Source organism: Neolamprologus brichardi, chromosome 11 (assembly GCF_056152115.1).
Source record: "Neolamprologus brichardi isolate AB-2024 chromosome 11, ASM5615211v1, whole genome shotgun sequence".
NCBI classification, from domain to species: Eukaryota; Metazoa; Chordata; class Actinopteri; order Cichliformes; family Cichlidae; genus Neolamprologus; species Neolamprologus brichardi.
The window spans coordinates 23,451,959-23,473,743 of record NC_142114.1 but is presented as its reverse complement, the minus strand read 5'-3'; the positions used below and the strand labels follow the sequence as shown (position 1 = coordinate 23,473,743).

The window sequence follows — 21,785 nt, the reverse complement described above, 5'->3', positions numbered from 1 at the left end:
TATCCAGAGGAGAGAATGTGAGGGTGGAGGCCATCAATGATGAGGCAGTGTCTTTGTTCTTGCCTTTTCCATTCTACATCTCTTTAAGCTGCTGCTCTTATTACAAATGATAAAGCATTAAAACATATTCTTTAGAACCGATCAGTACAAAGGTGTCTTCATTTTAAAAGCAGCAAATCTGATCTAAAAGCAAATGGTACAGACAGTGTTGTGACACTGAACGTAAAGAGAAGATTTATATTAACATTATATTTAATAAGACAGAAACTAAAAGTTCCCCACCCAATTTTCTCCTAACTAAAAGTTCCCCACCCAATTTTCTCCTTTGCAAAGTTTAAATTCTGTCCATGTACACGAGAAGTTCAACAGGTCTGACATGTTGGCCCATGTATCACCAGTAGGAAAACCACACAAACTTAGCATGCATACATTTAATTATGCATGATGATAAACTTCATCCAAAGTGAGACAAAAACCAAATCATTCCCAGTTTGAATAGATTTCAGATAGGGCTGTGCGATATGACAAAATATATCGATGATGATATGAAAACATCTATCGTTTCAAATTATACGCTATCCTTTGTTTCATGGTTTCGCAAAATACACTGTTTAGGCATCGGGGCACAGAGAATACCAGCATAGCCAGTGAAAATGAAGCAGGAACAGGTAGCTCCAAATAAAAGGACCAGTCAAAACAAATCAAGGACCTTATTCCTAAACGAGGGACTACCTCTGTCGCATGGACATGGTTTGGTTATGAAAAGTCTGACACAGCAGAAAACTGAAAACTACGCCGCAAACCTGTCCCCACCACAGACTCAAACACGACAAACCTCTTCTACCACCTACACAAGAATCAGGTGAAAGAGTATGGAGAGAGTTTACAGATGAGAAGCAAAAAAGACCTGTCAGGTGCTCAAAATAATCCTTAGACTCAAACTTTAGAACAGGCTTTTCCCAGCAGCACACCATGTAATAAATACCTCCAAAAGTTGATTCTGTTCATCTGGATGTAGCGTTTTCAGTGGGAGAAATGTTTTGTCACTCATCCAAGCTGACTGCAGGTTTCCCCAATCTTATAAACAGGATATTTGCATAATGACTGAAATCAGCCCACTGAAGGAACAATGGGCTGGGAGGTCAGTTCATGACCATTGATCAACAACCACTGATCAATGGCCATGAGTACCATTCACAGAGAGTTGGGGAATGGCTGCAATCACAGCATTGTATGATGGCGAAAGATGTACCCCTAAGGCCTCCTCCTCGATTCAGAGATGGTCTTTCCCTTTTCACGTTAATGGCCTCCTTGACTCCCCGCTCAAACCAGCATTCCTCCCTGCGTCTCTACTGCTCCGATACTCCTGACACATACAGAATCACTACAGGTTTTCGCTTAGGTAGCGGTTGTAATAAATAATCGCAAAGAAAATGGCGGCCGTTACAGCTTATATCTCATAATATATTGTTTAATGCATTGGTCAAAACAAGCTGAAAACACTTCACACAAGTCAAGATGCCGGAGATTCAAAGAATTTACAGAAAAAGCACTATTTTGTGATATACATCGTTATCGGGATGACAAATATCCTGTATCAGGATAGGAGATTTTGGTCATATCGCACAGCCCTACTCTCAGGACGATCAGAAGCACTGACTACCACTGTATCGCTAGACTGCTGCGGGGAATCTTTGTAGAGCCAACATAACCTCAGGCTACGTCTACACTAGCCCGGATAGATTTGAAGACAGCATTTTCGTCTGAAAACACTCCGCGTCCACACTAGCGTTTTCAGCTGTTTTCACAGAGTTGCGCGTCCACATTGAAATGGACGAAAACGCTTACGTTCCAGTACTACGCATGCGTGAAACGCAATAAGATTTGACCTGCCTCATTTCTGTCAGCAGCTTATTTACTTTCAGGCTCTTTGAAACGTCGTGGCAAAATGTTGAGGAAAAGCCCCGAGTTTTTTAAATGGACTAAAAATGAGGTGGAGTTATTGCTGCGAGTAACACAAAAGTACAAAGTTACAAAAGTGATTGAGAGTTAAAGAATTTGAAGAAAAGCTATCTGAAGCATGTACAAACTGATTAATCTTTAATAGGGCTGTCAAAATTGAGAGCAAAATAAACAACTGCTGTATAATGCCCTCCGCTATCTCAGTTAAATTGGTCACATGTCTGCATCATATGACTAACATGCATCATCATTTTAGTAAATCTCCGTTTTTGCTGTCCACACTGCAACCGTTTCCAAATGTATGCGTTTTTGAAAACGCTGCGTTTTCCTTCAGCAAAAACGCCATCTCAGTGTGAATGGGAGGCCAAAACGGAGAGAAAACACATTAGTGTGGACGTAGTCTCAGAAAGTTGCTGATGTCTTATGCTTGTGTGTAGTGCATTATGTGTGAAATTAACACTGGGTCATGTCCCAGTGTTTTACATGCAGTGCCATCCAATAGAAACAAATAAAATGCTGGGACTTTTTTCCATCCTTGGTCCCCCACTGATAACCAACGTTACAGAAATGTAGCTTAAATTGTGATATTAGTCTCAGTTTCTCGAATCTGAAAATTCATTGTACTACTCTTGTCTATTATGAAAAAAGTGCACAGAGGAGTTATTATTCCACTGTAAGAGATCATTTTTTTCCTTGTAGTTCCTGATGAAATACTAAACACATGTATTGCATTCAGATATACCCAGTCTGACTGAAAGCTAACAGGACAGCTCTTTGACCACGGTCTCCTTCACAGAGGTTTTATCTGCTTGTTGCTGACCTGAACGCAGCACCCTGCTGCTATGTGCCAACAACATCCTGTCATGTCATTACAAAGGATTACAGAGCTGCCGTGTGAGAATGAACACCAGATAAAGGGATTGGAGGCTAGTCTGCAGAAAGAGGTGATGTTTTGAAAACGGAACCAGTATTTGTGTCTGTAACCTGAAAACAACTTTTGGAACACCAGAATTTTACTGTGATTTTACACAACAAATGCCACATGACACTAGGTATTTGCTGCTTGCATGTAAAATGAACAAAAAAGTGCATGAATCACAAACAGCACTGCCATTATTTAATATTTATTAGAGTAGTGTGGTGGTTAACAAATTTGTTTTACATTTGAAAGACCCCTGATTTGATTCTGGGAGAAGACACAAACTTGTCCTCCAGGGGTTACAAGCTTGTGTACTCCCAATGCTTGTCTCAAGCCGGGGTAAATAGGAGGGCTCAGTCAGGAAATGGATCTGGCATAAAATCTGTGTGATTAAAAAAAAACAAACAAAAAAAACCCATCTGGATCCACTCATTGTGGTCCTTTGGGAAATAAGGGAGGAGCCGAAAGTACCTTCTTCACAGCATGACACACAATATAAAGCACTTTGAGGTGACTGTTGTTGTGATTTGGAGCTATATAAATAAAATTGAATTGAATTGACTAACTGGTAGACTTTGCTCGCTTAGTAAATCAACAGGAGTTCTTATCAATCTAGTATCAGGCTGAATTGCACTGTTTTTAAAAAGACAAACAAAAAAAACCCACAGTTATTGCTTTATGTCTTCCTGTAAGTTGACATAAATTATTTATTAATCTTTTACGACATGCATGACTACATTCCCCATCATTAACTGGAAAATGATTCATAGCTTCTCTAGACACAGGCTTGAATCCGGTTCAGTTAGGGGATCTTAAGCTATAAGCAAGTTTGGGAAACTTCTGAGAAATATATCTAGACAGGATATCATTATCGAGATCATGTAAATACACAGTAAAATTCTCCAGAGTTTACTAGTTCACATCAGCATTAAAAATAATATCAATAAACCTGCAGATTATTATCTTTTTTTTTTAATTTAGGCTACTTGGTCAGAAAGTTTTTATGGATAGGACTATAACTAACTAGGGCTGGGCCATATCATACCTTTCACGGTAATAACGGTATAATGTTGGGCAACGATAAGAATATGAAACATCCCGATAGAATGCGGGTAAAACGCGCATGCACAGTGCCTTTGTTTTCATAAGCACATGGCGGAAAAAGCATGACGGAGAATGAGAAGGGCGAAAGCGGATCGTTGAATGAAACAGATGAATGAGAATTGGTTTGTAAAAATGCTGCAACTTCAGTGGTGTGGAACTGGTTTGGCTTCCGTCCGTCAGATACACAACAAAGGACTACTTTTGGTAGAGCATGCTAGCGGGTCGTCGTTATTACCGTGTTCTTTTGAAAATAAGGCACATTTAAAATCAATCGTTTGATTTTTCCGAAAATCGACAGAGCCCCTTATAATCCCCTTTGCCTTATGTATGAATTCTGGTTGTGTTTACTGACCTCAAAACGATTTTATGTGGTACACGGCGCTCGAAAAGCTGTCAAAAGTTTTAGTATGACTTTGCTAAGCTACGAACCTGCACCGCTTGATGGATTGTCGGAGCATTACGGCTATCGTAGGCAGGAGCCTCGCGGAGTGATACGTACTGTGTCTCAACATAATATTACCGTATTGTGTGTGTATAACCTCTTTTTAAGTTTTGTGGATATTATACATGGTTATGCTGAGGATCTGTTGGCCAATTTCCACTGGAAATGCCTTTTGGTTAAACTGTCAGCAAGCAATTTGCATTTGCACTGTTAAATTTTTATATAACTTTAATGCAGATAAAAAAAAAAAAACAACTGCTTGTTTAAGTGAAAATACATTGATGTTTTGGGGGGGGGGGGGGGGGGGGTTTGCACTAATAAAGATGTGGAGTTGTAAAGTATTTTGTCTAGTGTCAATTATATCGTCATCGCAAATTTTCAAATGTATATCGTGATAAATATTTTTGGTCATATCGCCCTGCTTTATCTGTACTTCACTTTCAATATAAAATCTTCAGAGCCACTCTTCAATCCCACAGAAGGCGAAATATTTCTCTAAGAATTATGGAATAAATATCATTTAAACAACGTTTACCAGTTTTTCCTAGAGTGTTCCTTGAGTCTTTAGCTCATTGAAATTTAAAATTTAAAGTACTTTTCTATTCTCTCAATAAAGTCTTTGTCTGAAACAATACACTCTTTATAACAATATTCAGTAAAATCCAAATAAGGGACACTGTTTATTTCTAATGGGACAAAGACCACGTTGAGGAGAAAAAAGTCCTGCCTCTTGTACCTTAGCACTTGTGTAAATTAGTCTATTGTAAATTAGAGACAGCAGAAAGCGTGTCATCCTCACTCCTAATCCTGTTCTTTATCACATCAAATTTGTGAAAGAAAGTCTTGGCCAGTGTTTCCTCAAACCTACTGAGCTAACTAGAAACTAGGTCAGCCCTAACTCATCCTCCCAAGATTAATTACCACAGCTTTCCTTTTCAAAACACATCCTATATATTAACACACTGTGTATTTGAGTATGATAAAGAGCTGTAATGCTTATTCTTATCATTAACGTTAAAAAAAAAAAAAAAAAACAGGATGGGAACATTCACTATCATGACCTCTATGCCAATGCTAATTACTCAAGCAATCATCTACATTACCATAACGCATCCCACTGTGACAGTATCGATCTAACCTATCACAATAGCTGATGTTGTCACTATAGTAAACATAATTCTCACTTGCTGAATTACTGTTAAAAGAACTATATTGCACCTCCAAGAATAACTGCCTCATGTCATATCTAAGAGCAAATTCTCTCACTTCATGCAAATGATAGTGACACAGGGCTTCCCCTTAAGACTACCCAAACCAGAGAAGACTAATATTTCCATCCTACTCTAGTTCACTCGTGTGCAAGAACAGTGGAAACAGTCTACTGAAGTCATGACAACTGCCACCAGTCCTATAAACACTCTGTTCTTCAGAGGCCATCAAGTGGGGAAAAAAACCCCACTCTTTTCTAAATGAGATACGTCCAGGGTTAAAATCACACTAATAACAGGCCAAAAACTCTTGACAAATAACAGGTCGGCTACTCTAAGACATCGGTTTCTGCCAAACAGTCAACACTCTTTTACCCGTAAATGTCACACTAATAATCACCACCATTTTAATGGGCCCAATCATGATTTAAAGTTTCTCTTCCCAAGGAAAAAAATGCTCAAAAGAAGTTCCACGAGAACATTACACAAATATTTGTAGAACAAACTACAATAAAATTTCCCAGAGGCCACAAGCAATTATCACTAATTACATAATGAAGCTTAATAGTCTTCATCTTAGCCCCCAGAACTTAAAAAAGTGAGTCATCTAAACAGTCATTTCCCATTCTGACTTTAGCCGTCTTCAAACATTGATCAGCAGAGTGATTAAATCCCTTCCCAAATGAAACAGTTTCCCTTTTAGGGTCACTGAGAACAGCAGATATTTAACTTCCAGGAGCCACAAAGAAACTTTCAGAGTAAAAGTTAAAACTGAGATATCCTCCATAGTTTCCTTTTATAAAACTATGGTGTCACCAGTCCAATATCATTAAGTTGTTTATTGCTTTATTACTGCGCAGTAACCTCTTAGGAAATGTCCTAAATTACATTCACACATTCCTTCAGGGAGTCTTTTTTATTTACAAAAAAAGCAGATCCCAAAGCAACCCCTTTACTAAAAATTAAATAACATATGTGCTTCAATATTTATTTTGTTTGTTACACAAGCAACTTGGGGATTTTCTACATTCACTAGGGTCTTTATTATTTATTATGTTCAACTGCTTGTTAATGAAAATGTCTAAACAGCCAATCATATGATAGCAACTCATGACGAGCTGCTGACAGCAACGCATGAAGATGGTCCAGACAGCAAGCTGAAATTTAAACCCAGCATCAGAATAGTGAGCAGCAGTTCTCGCTGAAAATACCCTGTGTATGTCAGAGGTCACAGGAAAAGAGTCAGGTTGCCCTGAACTGAAAGGAGGGCAACAGTAACTTCAACAGGCGCTTGCTGCGAGGCATGCAGAAGAGCATCTCTGAATACACAACACATTATTATAACACAGTATTCTTGTTGACCATCCACAGCATCCACAGTGTACCCGTCTTCTAATGGCTGCTTCCAGCAGGATAACATTCTCAGACCAATTTTTATAACATAACATTAAGTTCACTGTCCTGAAATAGCCTCCATAGTCTCCAGATCCCAATTCAGTAGAGCACTTTTGCAATGTGTTGGAACGGGAGATGTGCAGCTGAAGAACAACTGTTTGATACTATCGTATCAATGTGACCAAAATCTCTGAGGTATGTTTATGTAACCTTGTTGAAACTATGCAATGAAGATTTCAGGTAGTTTTGACAGGAAAAGGGTGTCTATGCCAGTACTACTAGTACAATGATACTACTACTACTACTACTAATAATAATAATAATAATAATGTTATTTTCTGTCAAACGTTTTGTCTAAGTGACATTGGTGTCACTGAAAGAATACCACACGAAGATATAAAAAAAAGCACAAAAATCTAACACAGAAAATACTTAAAAGATTTGAAAAAAAAATCCTTTAAAAAAGAAATTACAGTTAAAAAAAAATCTAAGTTAAGATGTCAAACTCATTTAAGACCATCAATATAATATCAATATATTAGACATAAGTATCAGTCTTGTTGAGTACTGAAAGACTGAACACTGCAGATGTTTCAGTTACACAAAAGGGAAAAATAATCAGAAAAATATATAATGACATCAACTATTGACTGGATTTCACAATGGGTGCATCCCTATTAAGCTTGTTGACAGGGAATTACAAACATCGGAATTGGGCCACTTCAGTGAGTTCTAGTCTGGGATGCCAAAGTACATACTCTCTGGACATCTTATCACTATAAAAACATTACTACAGAGCAAGCACGGGGAAGTTTAGTGTGTAACGGAGTGGTAGTATCACTGTTTTGTTTTGCTGAGATCGTTGCTTTGCCTGGGAAAGCCTCAACACGGGAAGGAAATCGTTTCATCGCACCTCCCTTCAGTCATTACAGTCAGCAGCAATGTAAGTTTAATCTGTCACACATACAGGTTCAAACAGATTTCATGCACAACCAGACAATCTAGCAAGCTGTTGCGTCAAATACATGCTGAAATGTGCTGCGGATTCCCAACAAGAGCCACTGGCTAAAGTTTATCAAAAGGCTAGCACTCATAAAACTTTACATTGATTGTTTGTGTTCTTTCTTGCACTTAAGTCGTTAGAATAGAAAACCAGTGGTGCAGACCAAAACGTCACACTTTTAGAATCAAGTTTTTGTGACATGACAGAAATCATAAAGATGTTTTAAATTCCTGGACCACAGATAGGTACATTAGATAAAATGTAACTGGACAATCAAGCAAAACACTGTTTACTGTGAAGCATAGAGTAAAACTCAAAAACCCTCAGTAAACATACACATCACTTGAAATACACAGTAGGCATAGAATGCAAAGGAAGAGAGGGGCAAAAAGGCACCTAAAAGTTATCCCTGCCCATGTTTGCTTTAGATTTTGCGCAAGACTTAAGTCATCCACACCCATATACTGTGGAACATAGTCATCCTAGTCATTTAATTTCCACAGGTTATCCATAAAGACATTTTGTGAATATTTAAGTTTGTTTTTGTTTTTTAAATTTCACCTTTGATCATTTAAAGTCCATATTTTAAAAGGTCAAAATCTGTTGTTTAAAATATCAGTCTGTGAGATACCTTAATAGTCAACTATTCTACTAGTCACAGTTAATAGTCAATTATAACCAGCATATTTATTTCTTGGTAAGATATGGTTAGGCATTTGGTTTCCTGTTTTGTAACTGTGTTATGAACTTTTTATAACACGTAGGATAAACGTACGTGTTATAACGTAAACTAACTATAAAGAAGTTTTAAAAGGATAAAGAACCAGGTACTTAATATAATCCAATATCGTTTTACCCTCCTTTCATCCAATTCTATGCACTAATTACATGTGGATTGTTCTTTCTCATATGTGAACAAAGTGGACAATGTTTTTTTGCTCTCTGGCTAATTTAAGTGCTTAATAAACTGTTAACTTTTAACGTTTTTCCTGTCACTCACTGAATGTCCGAAGGCCAGCACGGCTCAACTGTTAGAGCTATGCCACATAATTAGTATTATCATGGGTTGGTAGCACTACAATAATTCAGTGCAACATTAGAAGCACAATGCAAACATGTAACTTTGGAGACTAAACAGAAGAAACTTTAATCAAACTTCATTTTCTTTGGGGTGGGGGTGGGGGGGCATACTGGTATATACACACTGTATACTGGTCTAAAACACACTTAGTGGCACAGTTTGAATATACGTTTCTAGTGTTGATGTGTTAAAAATGATACTGGCAGAACAGAGCTTTTGAGGAATGTGCTTTTAACAGTCCTCCATCTGTTCATCTCATTCCGTGGAACTCATATGTGCAGCAGATCAACCTTTGAGCTTTTCCAGTGTAAATAAACCCAACAGGTAGTAGCAAGTTGTGACCCAAGTGTTGGCTTGGCTGTACGGTTTCCATTTCTTTATGGTTCATTCAGGGTGTTTCTATATGCACCATGAAAAGAATTTGTTATATCTCTTCCCCCAAATCTCTCAGGCCCATTCACTCCCACTCTATCCAAATAACAGAGAAAACAACTGGAGGCTGCCAATTCAATCCGAAGGGTAAAGTAAAACCGGAAAGAAGCTACTACCACAGTCCTGGATATTATAATATAAACTTTTACAAATATCTGTGTTTTGTAATGGCTACAATTAAGAATGGTACTGTTCTTTTTAGTAGTATTAGCATTAAATACTAATACTACTAATACTAGTAAATAGTATTTATCTATTTGTTACTTAACAGCAAGTAATTATTTCATTTTCTAGTATCTACTGTGTACAACTGAACAACTATGCATAACAAAACACCAGTGGTGTTTGAATCACAAGTCTTATCACTATATCTACCTCTGATTTTAGTACCCTGAAAGTGAAACTAAACCCATCCTCCATCCTAAACACACACAGCCTACTCTACTGATTTTAGCTGTCACTAACTGTTCATGTTTGCAATACTGTCCATATCCAACTAACTTCTCTGTGCTAAAGTGAGGACAAGCAAAATTAATTTTTCATTTAATCTATTATTAAACTCAATTGGCTTCTCTCTAAATGTAAAAGAACCCACCCACCATTTTAATCACACTCTAGATCTTGTTCTAACCTATGGAATAGAAACTGAACATTTAACAGTATTTCTATTTCCCTCTTTTGTCTGATCATTTCCTAATAACATTTAAATTTACAATAATATATTATACAGCAGTGGGGAATAGATTCCATCACAGTAGATGTATTTATGAAAGTGCTATAACAAAGTTTAGGGATATAATTCATCCACTGTTATCCTCTTTTCTGCCTTGTGCCACCACAGAGCAGAGCAGCTACCTGAATGCTACATCCACAGAGGTCGATTATCTTGTTAATAATTTTACTTCTTTAATATGTATGACTCTAGATACTGTAGCTCCTTTGAAAAAAAAGCTTCAAATCAGAAGTACTTAACTCCCTCGTATAACTCTCAAATGCACACCTTAAAGGAGATAACTTGTAAGCTGGAAAGGAAATGGCGTCTCACTATTTTATAAGATCGTCATTTACGTGAAAAAAAGAGTTTGCTGCTTTAAAAAAAAGCCTTCTGTAAAGCTCAAACATCTACTATTTATCACTGATTGAAGAAAATAAGAAGAACCCTAAGTTTCTCTTCAGCACTGTAGCCAAACTGACAAAAGGCCAGAGCCCCAGTGAGCCAAAAATTCCTTTAACGTTAACTAACAATGACTTCATGAATTTCTTTACAAATAAAATTTTAATCAATAGAGAAAAAATTTACTCATAATCATCTCACAGATGTAACATTATGTACAGTTACCACTGATATTTATTTAGAGTTTTTTTCTACAATTGATCTTTCTGAGTAACTAGGGTAATTACTTCCTCCAAACCATCAGTGTCTCTTAGACTCCATTCCAACAAGACTGCTCAAAGAAGTCCTACCATTAATTAATGCTTCAATCTTAAATATGATCAGCCTATCTCAATTAAGCTGTGTACCACAGGCCTTCAAGCTGGCAGTAGTTAAACTGTTATTTAAAAAGCCATCACTGACCCAGCCATCTTAGCTAATTATTGGCCAATCTCAAAAAATCTTGAAAGTCTAGCTGTCAAACAGCTAACAGATCATCTGCAGAAAAATGGCTTATTTGAACATTTCTAGTCAGGTTTCAGAGCTCATCACAGTATAGAAACAGCTTTAGTGAAGGTCGCAAATAATTGCCTTATGGCCTCTGACAGTGGACTTACCTCTGTTACCTAGATCTCAGTGCAGCATTTGATACTGCTGACCATAATATTTCATTACAGCGATTACAGTATGCTGTAGGCATTAAAGATACTGCGGTGCAGTGGTTTGAATTGTATCTACCTAATAGACTCCAATTTGTTTATATAAATGAAGAGTCCTCTTCACACACTAAGGTTAATTATGGAGTTCCACAGGGTTCCCTCTTCTAGAGAACCAGCTTCAAATTTGGATTCAGGGGACAGACAGCCTCTCTACTTTTAAGATTAGGCTTAAAACTCTCCTTTTTGCTAGAGCATATAGTTAGGCCTGGATCAGGTTGCCCTGAATCCTCCCTTAGTTCTGCAGCAATAGGCCATGATCCTGGGGGATTCCCATAAAGCATTCCCTGTTTCTTTCTCAGTCACCTTTCTCAATCATGTGTCTATTCACCTCTCTGCATTTAATCATTACTTATTATTCATCTCTGGCTTTTTTCCACAGCATGTCTTTTGTCCTGTCTTCCTCCCCTCACCCCAACTGGTCACGGCAAATGGCCGCCCCTCCCTGAGCCTGGTTCTGCTGGAGGTTTCTTCCTGTTAAAAGGGAGTTTTTCCTTCCCACTGTCGCCAAAGCACTTGCTTATAGGGGGTCACATGATTATTGAGGTTTACTCTGTTTTCTTTGTACTATTGTAAGTAGTGCCTTGAGGAAACTTTTGTTGCGATTTGGTGCTGTATGAATAAAAATGAAAGAAATTGAATTGAATTAATGCCTCATAATTTACATCAAATATCTGGGTGGTTAACCAACTATATTTCAAGCCAGTTAACTATCCGATTTATTACAGTAATTTGAGGTACTCAAGTTCTTAATGTGTTTTATTAGCTGAAGGAACCCCTTAATTTCAGAGAGCTATGGAAACACCATAAAGTGTACTCATAGACAAATGTGCTACTTTAGCAGAAGATTAATATAGTCATCTTGTTTTTCTTGGAAAAACAAAGGTGTGAAAAAAGTTTCGATGTTAAGGCACCTCTAAAAAACATGAGTTTACTATTTTTTTTTAGTATGCAGCATATAAACAGACAAATATGTACATTGTGAAATTATTATTGTAAATCTAGCTGTCTTGAATGTCTTGAGTTGGGCTTTGGAGCTTTGTAGTAATCTATAGTGGCAGCTGCAGCTAAGACTCACAACAAAAATCACCACACAGGTTCAAGACATTGTTTCATGAGGAACTGCACCAGAAATCACAGCACAGTAATTGTCTTTGAAAGAAATTTACAAGGAGCAAAAGCTGTAATACTTTTTTCCTCCCACTGTGCACCACGCTTACTGTCACACTCTGAAGCCTCGCTGCTCACTCAACCAATGAACACAGCAGAGAATAAGAGCTGTCCCTATGCCAGGAAAAAAAGATATTGTTGTGAAGCACTTGGATACTGTACATGGTTTTTTTGTTTTGTTTTTTTTTTTTGGGGGGGGGGGGGGGTTTCTGTGCAAACAATGAAAGAATTTCTGGTATGACAGTATGAAATCTACCAGCAAGTTTGAGCCAGCAACAATGAGGTGAATTTGAAGTATAACTACTACTGTGACTGATGTCAGTTGGACACGAAGAGACGGTATATATTTACGTGTTTTTTTTTTTTTTAAATTAAAAATAAAACATGAATCCCCTAAACAGTAACCAGATATCTACACAACAAATGAATATCTGATAACATGCTGGATGACATCATGACAATGATACCCTATAGAATAGTTACCTAAGAAATGGAAATATTCAAATGATCAATTTGACAACTGAAAATTATCCCAACAACAAAATAATTTCTCTTACTAAATTTCTGATTATTTATTAATTATTTATTAATCTCTCTCTCTCGCTCTTAGGTCAAATACAAACTTGATGACAGATAACCAAAACAAACACACTGAGATGCACCAGTGATAAGATTTAAAAAAAAAAAACGTAAAAACAGTTAAGTAAGATTAATGGGTTAGTAAAATGCCAATCGCCCCTTTTAAGTGAGCGTTCACTTGAAGCACAGCGCCTGGGTTTCCGGAGAAACTAATCTTCATTGTGATACTCATTATTTCTGACTGTGATTGTAGGTTATGTCAAGCAGGTAAATACAAGAAAGCCTGGCTTTGTTTGACACCCCTGAGCATCTGTAGGAAGGAAAAATGATATTCTGAGAAATATAAAGATTATAACCATGTTACTTCATGTCACTGTACAGGCTGAGTATATTCAGTAGACTGTTTGCCTAACACTAAAAAGCTTTCCAGTGTAGGATAATAATACTTTAAATCTAACAAGAATAAGCACTGACATGAAATCTGAAATAAACTGGACATGGTTCATGAGCACAAATGACACAGACAAGCCAAATTAGAGTAACAAAAGTAAAACATGCTCTGCTGGGGCCATAAAAAAAAAACCCGAAGTGAAACTGTGACTTACTATGGAAGACCTTAAAGTGTTGAGTAATGGTGTAGCCTGATATGAAAATGAGAAGTACTAATGTTGAAAGTAGATGCTTACAGGACATGCTCTTCTTCTTAGTTTTGTACTGTTACTTTAGTCCCTTATTAGTCTCATAAAAAAGACGTTGTATGTGACTTATGCAAATATTTAATGCTTTTTATAATTGAAACGATATTCAAAGTACTGACCTGCATGATCAACAGGCTTGTTCAATGTCCAAAAAGAGAAAGACAGCATGATTTATTCAATTGTACAACACTTCTATTGAATTGTCACCTGTAAGTGCATTAAGTCTAATCTTCTGTATTCTAGAACAAGTTCAAATAAACTATTGAGTTGTAGCATTTTCCCCACACAGAGTATATTTTACAATTCACTTTTTCACCTGTCTGAAACAAGCTTGAGAGATTTACTATTGGACAATGCACTCAATTTAGCACAGGACTTTCAAGTCTAGTGTTTCCCCATGAGCAAACTGGTCAGATTACTCTTGGTGTGACAGTCTTTGATGATTCAGCTGTCTCCAGTTTTCTTTAATAATTTATACAATATAATAAATGCAGCATCAAGATAGCTTTCCTGTTAGCCAAATATAGCTTACTAATGTTGGGTTGCTAGTGATAATTTTAAAAATTGCTGAATGTTAGGACAACGTGACGGGTCAGTTGATCCTGGACCATCACTGTTATGATAATACAGAACACCACCAACACGGGGATATCACATTGCGCACTGCAATCCAGGCGGTGGAGCTGGAGAAAAGATGGGTGTGCCTCCACACATGCTTACATATGCACCTTCTTCCTCGCTTTCACCACAAAGACACTATTTTTGTGGGACACACTCTCGTAACAAATGTTACAAGAGGCCTATAAATAATTTAAAAACATGCACCACTAGAATAATTATGCATAGTTCTTATTACTATTGAATTCAGTGTCATCTACTAGTTGAAACAAGGTGCTACTAAGTACAAACATCTACTCTACAACAGGACTATTTTGAAAGTCCACTCACAATTAAGCTGCTCTGTTCAACCTTATATTAGCACACTCTAGCTAATGTTAGCTATACAGCAGAGAGAGACTAAAAGAAGTAGGATACACAGTGTCCATTCATTTTTTTAATGGCTTCATATCTTGCATCAATAGATAATGACTTGATAACAAACACAAATAGTTCTCAGATCACTGTAGAGCATCTTTGTTCAGTTTCACCCTCTTATGAATGTTATCTCTAAAATAACATCCATATCCTGAGTCACAACAATCCCTTAAACCAGGGGTGGGCAATTCCAGGCCCCGAGGGCCAGTGTCCTGTAGGTTTTAGATCTCCCCTTGGGTCAACACACCTGAATCACATGATTAGTTCATTACCAGGCCTCTGGAGAACTTCAGGACATGTTGAGGAGCTAATTTAGCCATTTAAATCAGCTGTTGGTTTAAGGACACATCTAAAACCTGCAGGGACACTGGCCCTTGGGGCCTGGAATTGCCCACCCCTGCCTTAAACTGGCTAAAGACTGCCTAGAGAGGCAGTTGGAGAGCCATAAAGTATAATGCCCTATTTTGTAGATTTCAAGGGTATCAATTTTGCTTCTTCCCCCTCTTTCATATATATATATATATATATATATATATATATATATATATATATATATATATATATATATATATATATATATATATATATATATATATATATATATATATATATATATATATATATATATATATTGTTTGATGCTCACATTAATAACCTAAGTCCACAATAATGAGTTCTGTGTATGCTTACATAATATCTATGACCCAAAAGCTCGTGTTTCACACAGTTGTGATGTCATGATTTAATGAGAGCAGATATATAGACAAACAGCTCTAGCGCTGAGCATAGAACCCCCTCCTCTAAAGAAAGTTTCACAGAATTTGGCCTATTCGTTTTTGCAGAATTTTGCAGTAGGACAAAAAGCCAAGGAGCTGTAATTAAAAAGCTTTGTTCTGTCTTGGCAGAGGAACTATTCCCAGCAACTTTTCAACTTATAGCATATTTGTTATTCGATTTCAACAAAACTCACATTTCACACAGTATACAAATCAAACTAAACCACTTACAAGAAGCAGTCTAACATATTACTAATATTAGGAACAAGTGTAACATGAAACAAGGCACAAATGCAGAGTCAGATTACAGAAGTCTAAAAAGCATGATTAATGTAAGCCCTCCTAAATATGCAATTAAACATCCTCCCTAACTAAAGAAAATTAGGGTTGTGCTGGTGATTGCCAACAGTCTGCCAGTCATGGCAATATTTAGGGTTTTTTTTTCTTCCCACTAATGCATAATAGCAATATTACATTCTTTAAATTCATATTAAATTTAACTTCCCTCACTATCTCGCTATATCACCATCCCTGCATATATCACACACAACAAGCGTGAGACTGTGCATACAGAAACCTCTGGACTCCTTGAAATGAACAGGGATGTGGCGAGCACCTACAATGGCCTAGCGTAAACAAAACCACACAGACAGTATTTTTGTCTCTTTTAATTTAAAGCTTGCTAATTTATCTCACTTCTTCATTTTTGTTTTTGTTTTAGTGGAATAAATAGAGAGACCATGGTGCAGAAAAGATGAGGTAGGTGCACCAATTTTACACATTAACAGCCTGAAAGACAAAACGTTATGATGAAATGTTAGGACTTAACAACATGCTGGCTGTGCACTTCTGTCTGCAAATCACATAAATGATGCACTTCCCTACTATCTTTGCACCATTTTGTCTGTGTGCTACAAAGTATACAGGAGGAAAGTGCTTAAAAATGTATATTTTTAAAACTGTGCTTTGCATGTGCAGATTTCTACAGATTCCAAAGGATACTCATCCTCACAAACAGTAAACGAAGCACTCACTGTTTAGATAATCTGTTTTTGTTTATCTGTGACCTCCTTGATGTGTCAGTCAGGAAATGACCCGCTGTCCTTATCTGCATCCATTTATAACTGACACGTTGGATTATGTGCAGGATATTGGATTACACGGAGCCAGATCTGACTACTTCCAAAGTGAGATGAGGGGTAAAGAAGTTCCTGGTTCCTCAGGTAGTTGAGTGTACTGTACATTGCCCAGGAGTTCTGGAAGAACTAGTTTGAACCACATTCAAACACAAAAAGGAAGAAGATATCTTGGCTGACTGATTTGCTACTAGCAAACTTAGAAGATCATCCAAAAGCTGCAGCGTTGGATAAATCCCAATAAATGGATGATTACCTCCTAAGAGGTGGGTTCTGCAATTTACCAGGTGCATTTTTGGGGAATAGAAACAGAAAGTCACAATTTCTCTTCCAGGGAGTCATTAATCAGGTCCCATTTTTCTCATTACATAAAGACTGATGGTAATTTCCCACCCAGCGTTCTACTTTCAGCCATCTAAGGAAGCAGTCAGTAACAGACTCCCAAAATCACATGACACTTCAGAAGCATGCCGGGTTCTTTTATTTCCCTAGTTTTGGTATTAAAGCTGAATAAGATGCCCAGTTTCAAAAGGTTAGGTACAAGTTAAGAATTTCTTGTATAGAGACTCTATTTAGAAGATTACTACTGGATTACTAGTTGATAATCTCCTCACTCTTATAGTGAAAGTGCTGCTTATAGATCAGTCCAGTATATTCCTGTCTTGTTCTTTCCCTACAGCTGGTCTTCTGTACAGGTTGCTTGTGTGATGCTCAAGATTCACCTGCTTGTGTCTCTTGTCCCATTGTCCAATAGATCCCAAATGCCTTAAATCTGTGTCATGGTAGGTACGTATTTTTATAATGTCTATGGTTTCAAGGGGGCTGCAGGTGGAGAAATACTTCATATTCTAAGCCTAAGGACTGTGATTCACTGGAGAGGCAGCTGACTATGAAAATTTAGGGTTAATTACTATTTTTAACCTATTTTTTGGACAAGCTCTTAAGGAACTTTTATATACTTGACACAATATAGTTGGTATTTTAAATATTTAGAAGGGAGAATGTTAAAAACTGTATTTTTGGGGCAGTGGGTGTCTAATTTTTATCCTAGAAATATAACCTAAATCTATGGAAATACAAAAATCTCTTCAAAGTGAAGATCTGTTGCTTTCTTCTACTTTACATCAGTCTACATTGTAGGCCCTTAGGCTTTTGGGTGCAATTTCGATAAAGCATGACAAGTGAAAATATACCTTGGGCTCATTTAATGTATGAAATACTACTGAACTTAAAAAAGAAGACTATATTAAATTATGAAAGGCCTGACACTCAGCTGTGGGTGACTTTTCAGTTTTATTATGAAAAAAAGATCTCACACATTTATCACCAATAATTAGGCAAAGAGGCAGTCAACTCTAGAACCGTGAAACACAGTTTTAAGCAAAAATGTAACTTTATCCAAATGCAACCATTAGACTACAAGACATGTCATGTTGGAACATAAGATAACTACCAACCTACGCAGCTATAGGGGTTAATGAAACGTCTGATTAAAAGAAAACACATTTTTATAACAGAATCTTCTCTCGCCCACAATTTCCTTTAACCTTTTGTTCCCACAGAGATACTCAGTCTATCAATGCAATACAGCAGAGTTTTTCCTATAGTAGAACAGGATTATTAGAGTGTGAGGGTGCTTTTTTGTTTAACCTTCGTCCTACAGAAATTCCAAAAGTGATCTCTACAAAAACGCTCCATATAGGTAAGTTTATTAAGCCCAGCTGTTCCTGTCACCGCAAAGTAGTTCAGAAAGCATCCTTATCAATATGTAAATCTCTTCCTGCTCTTTACACTCAGTCATAACAGATGATTGCTAACAGAATGTAGTTGTTTCCCCAGACCTATTTAGTTAGATTTAGAGAATCACTGTTTTATTTCAAGTTACAGTTGAACAATTGTAGCTAAATACTTTTTTTAATAAAAATGAATATATGTCCAAAAAAACAAAAATATTTTGTTAACCATGACATAGTACAATATTCAGAAGTCTTTACGTTACAAGAAATTCCTAGTGAGTACTTTGCTTAAGAGTTGAAAGATTTGTTAATTACTAAATTTAAACCACCAGCTGTTCCAGCATTATTTTTGTAAGTGTGGGAGACAAATGAGAAAAGGTGAAGACAGTGGGGTGGTTTAATACTACTTAATAATACTTTCTTTAAAAATTTAAACAATAGCCTTTGCCAAAGGTAAATGTAACCTGTTTGCTAACAGGGCGATGACAGCAACCGAAGTCAACACTGACAGCTATCTAGACACAATGTAGCACCCACAATGCAAGAGGGAACAAGGGGATACTCTTTACTCTTTTGTTCAAGTGTACATGTGGGAGTTTGATCAACTAGGCTAAAGGATTTTGAGAAGGCATTTGAATGCATGTCTCGGTGTGTCACGCACATCCCTTGGGTGCTTCAGAATTAAGAAGTACCAGGCGTGTTGTTACAGGCTAATCAGTCCATGCAGATGCAAAGTGAGAGCTTAGTCAGCATTGGCAGCTATAAGTCACATTCATTCCCAGTGGGTGTTGCACTCTGCCAGAGGTGCCCTTTGTCACAGATTGTGTTCATAACTTTTAAAGACAGAATTTCAGGTTCAGCCAAGAGGCGGAGGGTTTCACGCTTGGTAGTCTAAGAATCATGTCTCTGCTTTTTGCAGATGATCCTGTCAGATACATCAAGTGATTACCACTGTCTCACACTGGAGTGATTTGTCGAAGCACCAGTATTGCAGCCATATCCAAATCCGGAGTGCCCACCCCAACATGGGAGCAAGTTTCTGCCTCAAATGGAGGACTATTCCAACGCAGTTATGTTCACTAGTGAGAGGAGAATGGAGTGAGAGCTTGACAGACGCAGTGGTAGTGTTACAAACATTGTACCACTCAATTGTGATGAAAAGAGAGCTAAGTGTTAAGGCACAGCTGTCAACATCTGGGAAGTGATAGGAAGAATGAGTCTGTGGGTATAAACAGTGGAAATTAATTTCCTCCATAGGGTCTCTGGGCTCTCCCTTACAGGAGGGGTGAGGGGCCTACAACCACTGCTCCTCTATATCAAAAGGAGCCAGCTGAGGTTACTAGGATGCCTCCTATGTGTGGTGCTTTGGGAACATCTGACTGGGAGGTGACCCAAGGACAAGTCTAGTACATGCTGTAGAGATTATGTCATTCAGCTGGTTTGGGAACGTCTCCATGTCACACCAGAAGAGCTACGGGCAGTTGATGTGGATAGTGAGATCTGGTTATCTCTGCCGCCCCTCCGATTTGTACCCAGATAAGCAGCAGAAAGTGGATGTCATTTATTTAATTATTTTGTTTGAATTATTCTAATTATTTGGGGTGGCTTAAACTGTAAAGTGGACAAAGAAGAAAAACTTAAAACCACGAATTAGGGATTTTATAATTAAAAATAATACAAATCTTCTTCTAACTGAAAATTAATCAGTTGCAGGAGAGAACGCGAATACTGACCAGAGAAGACACGTGATCGTCCTCTAACCTTAAGTTCAAAGACTCCGTGTAGTGGAAGAAGAAGTCAAGTGAAAATAATGGGCAACCTGACTAAGGCAGAGGCAAGGCGTTGCAGACTTCCCATTTTGAGATAGACAGGTTTCACCAGCAATCAGATTCGCACATTCGCTTCCACAAAAGCTGTAATAACAGAGCCTGGACCTCTAACTGATTGTAGGTTACCTGCACAGTGAGGCAAAGGTGGGTGAAGTTAGTCCAAAGAAATATTAAACTTTACACTAGGTGGAAAAGTCAGTTTCTTTAACCACGCATCAGGCTAATATTACCCTACGCTGATAAATGGTCCTTTTTCAGCTTGTCCTGACCTGCTAAAAATAAATAAACCGCAATGACTTTTCCTCGCAGTCCTCAAAAAGCCACCACTGGTGAGGCAAACTGAAACCGTCACGCTCAGTTTATTCTTTCTTTACATTGAAACACTTTAAACACGATACGACTAAAAGTTTCTGTGACTTTTCAAGTTATTGCCCCGTAAGTTTTCCAAGCTGGTGTCAGTTGGCAGCGTTAGCCAGCTAGCTCCCAAGTTAGCTTCCCAAACAATGTTCACCTCTTACTGCTTGTGTCAAACAAAAATCAACTCCGCTTTTTCGACTTTAAGACTACAAAAAAAAACTTATCGATTTTAACTCCCTGTGTGGAACTCCGGGGAAAGAAAGATAGCTGCTCAACTGCGCTAAGCTACCGCCTGTTAGCATGAATGGGAAAAAGTAGAAGCAAACCACAGAGCAAGCCGTAGCTCCCCTTAGCAAAGAGTGACAGGACACCGACGGAGACAAGTTTAAAAACGTGGAAAACTACATACCCGACGGCAGCTCCTGTTGTCTGGCAACTTTTGCTGTTACTTGAAGCTCGGTTGTAATCCAAATAAGAGTGATTAAAGCAGTGCCTCCCCCACCGAAACTACCCACCGCGTCCGCAGACAGCTACAGCAGCTGGAAACTCCGCCGCTGCCCAGAAAATACAACAACAACATGGCAGCGCCGCGCCGCGTTCAGGGCGCGCTGGACAGCCGGTAAATACGAAACTAACGTGCGGTCTCTGACCTGCAAACATGTAAGAAACTTCAAACAAAGCTGAAATGTGAATGACATCTTTTATTCTGGCACAACTTTGATGCCAAAATTCCCATCATCATTAGCGGAATCCAGGTTTATAACTTCACATGCTTTGTCTCGTCCAGCAAACAACTGACAATTATTTAAATAATAAGTTTTTACACTTATATTACTTAGTAAAGTAACCCCCAAAACCACAGGGTGCAAGACAGGAATCAGTGAAACAATCGAACAAAACATGAACATGAAATGTAACTAAGAAAAGAGGTGAAATATGAATCAGGTTAAAGCAAGGATATAAAACTTCAATTCCCTTCAGTTCAATTCAATTTTATTTATACAGTGCCAAATCACAACAACAGTTGCCTCAAGACGCTTTATGTTGTAAGGTA

The 21,785-nt window shown here is 37.7% G+C and overlaps 1 protein-coding gene across 1 annotated transcript in view; it reads right to left on the bottom strand.

The window, feature by feature from the left end:
* The window catches only part of plekhf2 (pleckstrin homology and FYVE domain containing 2), a 34,357-nt gene extending 13,074 nt beyond the window's left edge, over positions 1-21,283 (bottom strand). Inside the window, exon 1 of the mRNA XM_006791754.3 lies at positions 21,141-21,283. The gene's annotated coding sequence lies outside the window, so the exon portion shown is untranslated. The remainder of the gene's footprint in view (positions 1-21,140) is intronic.
* Positions 21,284-21,785: the final 502 nt, after the last annotated feature.